Source organism: Mesocricetus auratus, unplaced genomic scaffold (assembly GCF_017639785.1).
Source record: "Mesocricetus auratus isolate SY011 unplaced genomic scaffold, BCM_Maur_2.0 Super-Scaffold_100004, whole genome shotgun sequence".
Classification (NCBI taxonomy): Eukaryota; Metazoa; Chordata; class Mammalia; order Rodentia; family Cricetidae; genus Mesocricetus; species Mesocricetus auratus.
Window position 1 is genome coordinate 20,143,782 of NW_024429189.1, and position 9,099 is coordinate 20,152,880.

Genomic DNA, 9,099 nt, shown 5'->3' on the forward strand with positions numbered 1-9,099 from the left:
ATCACACCTGCTTCATTATCTGTTTTGCTGCTATTTTTGTTCATATGTATTAAACGTTAGGCAGAGTTTCTAAAAGAAAATATCAAATTTCATTTGTTTTTTAAATAGAGAGGTTATTTAAATAAAAGGATTAGGCAACGGACTTTGAAATTTTAAGTCACTATACTTTGAGAGCTTTTTAAAAAAACATATGGCAGAAGTCAGATAAAGACGAGTTAATCTTATTAGGGGCAAATTACTCTCCTGGTTTAAAGACAAGCTGTAAAAAAGAAAAGAAAAGAAAAGCTGTAACTTAAATAGAAGAAGAAATAGCAATAAAGCACAATGCTCACTCATAGGCCAATCCAAACAATTCAAAGCACAGAGAAATCCTCTATTCCATGGTACAGCCGAGGCTTCCACTTAGGATTTACAAAATTTGTATTTTAGTAATAAATCCTTTTTTCTCTTTTTTTTTTTTTTTTTTTTGAGACAGGGTTTCTCTGTGGCTTTGGAGTCTGTCCTGGAACTAACTCTTGTACAACAGACTGGTCTCGAACTCACAGAGATCCACCTGCCTCTGCCTGCTGAGTGCTGGGATTAAAAGTGTGTGCCACCACTGCCTGGAGAAATGAATCTTTTTTATGAAATGTAATTTTAGCTAGATTCTCAACATTCACAATGAAGAAACAGGCTTAGCCGTAAAGGAGATGTGTAGGGCCAATTTGTGACCTGTTGAAACAGGCCTTCATTTCTTTGATAAATTTTGAATCACAACTACAGAACACATGGGACCACAGAAATCTGTTTGAGGTTCAGTGGTCTAAGTGGTACCCAGCATTACTTTCCTGTTCTTGGTTTCTACAACATCCTTAGCCTCTTCAATCCCCAAATCATCCAAAATATGTTTTGTCCTTGATGTTAGGAGATTCATACTGCGAAACAACACATTAGCTTTGATCACTTGCCTTAGAATCCTTACGAGGTACGCAGGATATTTCCTAATACCTTAAACAACAAGCTAAGTGGATTTCTATTCTCATCTTAAACTCATCATATAAGCTAGGATATTAGTCAGTATGAGCTGTGGAGTTGCTAACCTATTTACCATATTAATGACTTTAAGCTAAAAAGACACTTAAAAATGATAATATCAGAATGACACCCAGTTTTCAGAGATGTACATGAAAACTAGCTTAGAATAATACCTTCCTCTGGCACGGCGTTGGTGGTATAGTGGTGAGCATAGCTGCCTTCCAAGCAGTTGACCCGGGTTCGATTCCCGGCCAACGCAGCCTGTCCACGTTTTATCAAGGTCCAGGGCCAAGGGTGGTCAGTGTGGCACCTCTCACTCACCTTGTCCTGGAGACAGCGCGACCTACCTACTGCCCTCCCGCTGAAAGAATAATGCCTTCCTCAAATAATTTGGAGAGGAGAATTAATAAAGAATGCTAACTATTCATCTGTGACCGTCAATCTTCATTGTCAGTTTGACTGGAGTTAGAATGTGCATGGGAACGCTCTCTTGGATGTGTCTGCTAACATTTTTCCAGAAAGGCTGAACAGAACAGGGAGTACCATCTTGAATCTGAGCAGCCCATGCCTGGCTGAGAGCCTCAGCAGAGTGTGAAGGAGAAAGTGCAAGGAGCCCCTGCATTCACCTTCTGCTTACTGGCTGCAAAAGCAAAGCGACTGGTTTATTCAAGCTTCAGTTTTCCTTGGTATTATGAGTGGCACCCTCAAACTGTGAGCTAAAATAAGCCCTGATTTCCCTTATGTTAATTACATCACAGCGGTGAGATAAATAATAAAATCACCACCCAAACCATCGTCTCTATATAGGGGCTATTTCCCTGGTGATTAGTTTGCCTCTGACCTTTATCAAGTAGAGCAATATGATGTCTCAAATCTATTTCTTGTTAGTACCAACACAGAGTTGAGCTGTTTTCTTTGCAGACAATTATCCTATTGACTTCCTTCTCTGTGGGTTGAATGCTGTCAACCTCTATGAAGCCAGAGGTATAAGATGAAAAAGACAACATAGGGAAGTGACATAGAAGAAAGCTCGTTGTTTTTCATGTTTTTGTGATTTTCAGAATGGGTCCACTTCACATATGTACCATTTCTGTACATACAGAAAGGGGCTGCTGGAAACTTGCCTGACCTATGACTTAGGGAATCTGATGGGGTCTTGGACATTTAAGATACCCCATGGTCAAAAGTTCAGTCTGTACTCAGAATCTGCTTTGATACTAATGGATTCTGCCATACACAGACCTGCCTGACCTTCTTAACTGTCTTGCGTTTCTATCTTCATCCTTTCATTGACCTGGGATTCAGTCATCATGGACACCTCTAGCATCAATCTTGCAAACCGAGTGACAGGGCCACTTGTGCTGCAGATAGCAGACAATCATGGTGATTCTGGGATATCTATACTCAACTTGATGCTTATTAATTTCCAAATAACATCAGTCTTGCTGCAGCTATTTGGAGGACATTGTCTGAAATACAGGTGTAAATGTAGTCTTTGTCTTTTTAGTGATTAACAGATATCAGCTGTAGATATGGTGTAAAATGAGATGTTGAGGTACATAGACACGCTGCGGAATGACTAAATGGAATTAATATATTTATTCCCTCATATGCTTCTTACCTCTCATTTTTATGGTGACAACATTTTACCATCTACTCTCTTTGCAACACTCAAGTATAAAAACACACTACAGTGAATCCCAGTCACAGCTCTGCGTGACAGTTTTTTCTACTTATTGAACCTACACGACTGAGATGTATTCTGTGCCAATATCTCACCCATCTTCCTGCTTCCCTCGGTGCCTCATAACCATCACATTAAACTCGCCTTCTTTACGATTCTCATGCAAGTTTACACAATGCCAGGCTTATCATGTTAGAAAATGGTAACACTCTATGGAAGTTGCTGGAACTGCTCTGGAACTCCAGCTCCTCCTGCTCACCTGTTGACCATTAGGGTGAGCAGCGTGCTGCTAACCACCCCATGGTGCTGTAGTGGCAGCTCAGGTATGGAAGCTGCATTTTTGTCTTTGCATTTTCTCAATTACTACATGTCAAGGAAGTCAAGGAGCACTGTGGATGCAGAATTGCTATAGCATATTTTTGAGGAAAATCCAATTGTCGATCACAATGGCAATGGCACCTTCTGTCTCCAGAAATGTGCAGCGGGATGTTCTGTTTTCTCTGTGTTTTCCAACACTTACTTACTTTTCAAAATAGTCTTCCTACAAGCCTGATAGGAGACTTCACTGTGACTTTAATTTGCTGTTCCCTGATGGTTAGTTAGTGATGGTGAGCTGTATGTGTGCCTTCTCTAGAGAAATGTATTTTCAGGTCCTTTGTCGGATACCAATAGTTCTTTTTAAAATTTTTTTGTTTTCTTGTTATTGAGTTGTGTCTGTGCTTTACATGTTTTATGTGTTGATCTTTTAATAGATCAAATGTTCCTGAATGTTTTCTGCCATTCTTTAAAAACTGTGTAGGGTGTGTGTGTGTGTGCGCGTGCGCGTACGTGCGCCACACACACTCTCAAACAGAAGCCACAGCGCATACATGAAGGTCAGATAGCCTCAGATATAGGTCCTCAAGTTCCACCTTGTTTGTGCCAGGCCTCTGGTTTACTGCTTCATATGCCAGGCTGCCTGAACTGCTAGGAGCTCCTGCGGTTCTCTGTTGCGGTCTTGCTCTTTCTACTGAGTGATGGAATAACAGGTGCAGGATGCTGCATCTGGCTCTACTTATGTTCTGAGATCTGAACTCAGGTCCTGGTGCTTATGGATATCTCCTCAGCCTTCTCTCCCATCCTTTGGCTTCGCTCTTCATTCCACTGTTTCCCTTGCTGGGGATAAGAGTTGCAACTCTGAAATCTGATTTATTTGCCTTTCCTTTTGTTGTGTGTGCTTGTGAGCTCAATCTTTTTTTGTTGTTAATATCAGCCTCACAAATCTGTTTTTGAAGGGAATGATAGTGTACACCTATGGTCTAACTTACTCAGGAGGGTGAAGTAGGAGGACTTCCATGAATTTGAGGCTAGTCTAGCATACAAGTGAATCCAAGCAAGACTAGCTTGCAGCATAAGGGATCCTATTTCAAGAAGATAAGAATAATTTGTCCTATGATTTCTCCAATATTTAATGCATTTTCCCATTGTGAGGTATTCAATTGAATCCGTATATATGTAAAATGAGAAAATGGTGCAATTTCATTATTCTGTGTGGACAGGCAATTCTCTCATCATCATTCTTTGAAAGGATTGTCTTTATGGTGTGTTCTTGGTACTTTGATGAAGTTCAGGTGTCCACAACTGTGGATTTTCTTTTCTGTTCCTTTCATTCACATGCCATATTTTCTTCAGTAATAATAATGACATCATCATTATTTCCCTTGTCATTTGTCGTCCTTCCCCCCCTAGCTTTCTTTCCCACAATTCTGCATGTGGTTTCTATAGCATTACTCCAAACTCCCACTCATGTTCTCCCTCTTCCTTTGTGAGCTTGAAAGACATAGTTATGACTGTATAAATCAAGAACAAATGGTCCCTGAGGGAGAGCCTGAAGTGATTGTTAAGAGACACTGATAGCATGCTTTGATATGTCTGCTTATCTACCTGCTGGCCATTTGTTTCCTCCTGAGTCCTTACTCTCATATATCTTCTTTCTGAGCAAAATGATCAGAAAGCTGTGTATTAGTTAAAAAAGACTATTATAATGATCTCATAACTGTATATTATTTCTAAATGAGGTTAAAATTTTAAGTCAACTATGTTCAGTTAATGTTGTAGTTTTATATTGTCACTCATCAGAATGTATCCAGCACATACCCATAAAATTCATAAACACAAATTAGTTACAAGTTAACTTAGTTCAATTTCATTACATTAAAAAATTTAAAGGACTGTTAAATCATAAATAATAAGAATATTATGAGAAAACTTCCAATATTGAATTCCAAATAGTAGGTTCTAGTAAAGAAGCATACTTCTTTTGAAAGTGAAATATTTAGCCAGGCGGTGGTGGTATATGACTTTAATCCGAGCACTTGGGAGGCAGAAGCAGGTGAATCTCTGTGAGTTCGAGGCTAGCCTGGTCTACAGATTGAGTTCTAGGACAGCTAGGGTGGTTACACAGAGAAATCCTGTCTTGAGAAAGAAAGAAAGAAAGAAAGAAGGAAAAAGGGAAAGAAAGAAAGAGAGAGAGAAAGGAAAAGAGAAATATTCAACTCAAATATCTATTCCTTGAAAATGCTTCACAAAAGAGAACTGAAGACAATAATAATAATAATAATATAGCTTGCATTTCAAATGGTTCTAATAGTTCAAATTAAGAAAAGACTAAATCACAGACATTGCTTTTGGTGTTGGCTGCATTTGCAGGGTCTCTGAAATGTTTAGAAAACAGTCTGCACATTTCATTTCCTTTTTGTTTAGACAGCACATTGCTGCCAACTTCTCTTTGATTCAAACATCTGGAATCACTAACCACACAGCTGGGAAGAGCTGCCAGTGATATTTTGTTTTCTTGACCAAGAATCAGAACCTTGACCTCAAAAGAGGGTAATTATCTGGGCAAGCTAATAATGAAATCTTGAGACATGACAAGACAGAGTTTCGGGCACCAGAGGTGGTGAGACATGGAACTGGGATTGGGGCTATGTTGTATCCAGTTCTATGAGTTGCTGTTGCAGGGCTCTCACTGTCAAACCTCCTGGGTCCCTGTCTGCTCACACATGTCCAAATGTTGCTGAGAGAGATAAGCCCGGTTTACTCTCTTACTAGTAATTCACCCCACTGCACATACAGGACACTCAAATCAACAGAAAAGTCAGGAACGAATCACCATGTCCCTGGGGAAAATGAGGAAAAAGGAAGGGAAGACTGAAAAGCAAGGGATAAAAGGAGTCTAAGAAAATGAAGGAGGTAAAATGATGGAAAGTTTGTTTCAACATGTTAAAGACACCCTTTAAGGGAAATAATGTAATGATAAATATAGGCTCATTGATACTTCTTATTCTATCATTTAAGCCACAAAAGAAAGGTAATGAATATCAACACATATGTATAAAAATGGACAGCACTCAGCCGGGCGGTGGTGGTGCATGCCTTTAATCCCAGCACTCGGGAGGCAGAGGCAGGCGGATCTTTGTGAGTTCGAGGCCGGGCTGGACCGACAGCCTCCAAAACAATACAGAGAAACCCTGTCTCGTAAAACCAAAAAATAAAAATAAAAAAAATGGACAGCACTCACCAAACATACATTGTGGTAAAATGGTAGTGTGAGACATTCAGGATGCCACAACTAGAATGAAGTTGCACATAGCATGGACAAACCTCATGCAAATAAAATGAAGGCAGGAAAGCAGCCATAAAGGATGTAGCTTGTGTAACTTTAGTCACATGATGTTAGGAAGTTTTAACTAAAACAGAAATTATTGTTAGGATGGAGTGAGAACATTGCAAATGACGGAGAGAACTTCTGGTAACATCATTTATTTTTATCTCAGTGTCCATACAGAAAGGGCATATGCTTCTATCAAAATTCTTCAATATGCACACCCATTTGTGTTCTTTTTACTATATGTCAAACATCAATTACCACGAAAATCATAGTGAAAACTTCAATAATAATAGATAATCAAATGTGAAATTGCTGTCAGAATCCATGTAATATCAAAGAAACCATTATCATATCTGAAGAAATCTCCAATCTGGGAAGGATTCCTAAACTATCTGATGTTGTCTGTATCCAAGCACTATATGAATGGAGTCACTTAAAGCAGACAACACAGAGCCCTCCTTGGATTGTACTTTGTTCCTTAACTCTTGACCGTCCCATTTAGAAACTGGCTTGCCAGATCAAGGACTATGCATGCTTACTGTGAGTATGCGTGTGGGTAGATATCCGTTCTTTCAAAGTATCCTAAGTTTTAACTAGACACTACAAGTTTGAAATTGCTCTAGTATGTACAGAGGATTTGCTGCATGGCCAATAACATTTTTATTGTTGCTCAATAGTCAGATATAACTGATTAAAAAATAATGATGCCTGGCTCCACAAGTATTCTGAAGACTAGTTTAAAATAGAATTCACTGAGCTCTTCTCTTCTAGAATCAGGATTAAATGTTTATGGCTCCTGGCAGCTTGGCAGGTTTGTGTAGGCAAGAAGATAAACCCAAATAAATGCAGATCCAAAAACTAAGCAACTTTATATTTACTTCAGCAATTCCAGTGAGAACTCACCAGGGGCTCAGCTTATTCTCAGAAATTGTTGCCACCTTGTGTACTGTGCATCAGGAGAGTCACCCTAAGAACTTCATCTCTCGTGTGAGGAGACCACATTCCTCCACCTTTATTACAGGGAGCCCATCAGAAATAGCCACTCAGACACAGTTTATAGTCAACTGAAAGTCTTTGTTTCAGCCGGATGGGGTTATTCAGGACCTAACTGTAGCAGTTAGGGGCTTTTAAAGCAAAAACACATCCTGTTATTTAGCTAAGTAGCTACAGGAGGAGAATACACAAGCAAGGAGATTGACGGAACACAAAATAAGCTGTTAACTGGAGGGGTCTTCTGCACAAGCAGGCAGAGTAGCAGAGGCCAAGACAAGTTAGCTGGACCATCTTGGCCTTGGGTCTTAGAATAAGGTTGAGTAGTTTTCCATGCGGTTCTCCACCAAGGAGATCAAATTCTAGTTATACTTGAAATGGCCTCAGCCAGAACACAAGAATACCTCTGCAATGTCTTGCCATGTCACACATTCTCGGGGGACATACAGGTCTCTCAAACTCCAATTTTCAAACATTCATTCTTAACACACATTCCTCACATCTGTCACTGCATTTTCACTCTTCTACTTGAAAAATGTCACAGAACTGCAGACAACAGGATCATTGGCCCACTTCCCTGTAGGAGAAGGCTGGAAGAGTTGTCCGAGATCATTTCCTTGTTTGTGAAATGATGATGTGATGCTTGCCTTTCCAGATTGCTGGGAAATATTTAAGAAACATTCTTGGCCAAGATCCAGAAAGATTCCTTTCTTTGCTATGTCTTGTGTTAATTGACTCATTGAGGGAAATCTTCAGACTCTCAGAGAAGCCCACATGGATTTCCTGCACACCCTTTTCGTCGTATCTGTTGCAGATTGTATTAAATATTTTTCACAAATTTCCTGTACTATATTTTCAGACATCTTCTAGTTGGAAACTTCTCTAAAAGAAGTCAAAACTGTGACAAAGCATATAGGACACTTAGCCTATGGAATTTTTAACGTATTTTCATGGGAGTAGTTGGCTTAGCAATGTTACAGCAAAGTTTCCATTTTCTAGGCCCAAACCAGCCCAGAGACCATTCTCTCTAAGTATTCTGATTGCTTAAAAAATTTGCCTTATAACTGAGTTTTTTAAATTCCCAAATCTGTGCTTTCTCCTTCTATTATTAACTTCATAAACAAGTTTAGGGAATGCAGTTTTATTATATTTGCTCTAAATTAACACTATGCTGACTGAAGTTTGAACCTTTCACTTTCTTTCACAGTGGATGGTGACACTCCCTGTGATCATCAACATCAAATAAACTTCAAATCAAAATGCAATATGCTACTTCTGAGGTATGATACCTTCCTCCCTGGGAAAGCACAATAAATTTCGAGCTGGCTATTTTATAGCCTCTAATGGGCACTTAGAGATTCAGCTGGTTTAATTAAAGCAGCATATGTGTAATTGCTAACCCCAGTGTTGGTTTGTGGTGTTTTCTGTTGTCACCGCAGGGGACTGAAGTGGCATCCAGTGTCTCCTGAAACAGCTCAACAATTTAATTTATTTTTAGAAATCTTCGTCATTGTTGCTTGCTTGTCTGGTTTTTTTCTTTTAGTTCTAGTCTGTCACTTACAAAAGTTATAAAGTAAAATTCTGGGACTGCTGGGTTAATCCAACAAAACAAGATGCCGGTCACATTCCATATTCACATAGTTTGTGGTCACAGATCAGAGTATGAGCATGACAACCAGATGAAGGAAGGAATGAAGGCAGTACCTGGGCATTAGGAGTCTCCCAGCCAAACCTAGGTCAAGTTGGGATGGTGGTAGATAAA

The 9,099-nt window shown here is 39.4% G+C and overlaps 1 non-coding gene across 1 annotated transcript; it reads left to right on the forward strand.

The window, feature by feature from the left end:
* The first annotated feature begins 1,201 nt into the window (after positions 1-1,201).
* Positions 1,202-1,273, forward strand: Trnag-ucc. Its single transcript has one exon. It is a non-coding gene; the product is annotated as a tRNA-Gly (tRNA).
* The last annotated feature ends 7,826 nt before the right edge of the window (positions 1,274-9,099 follow it).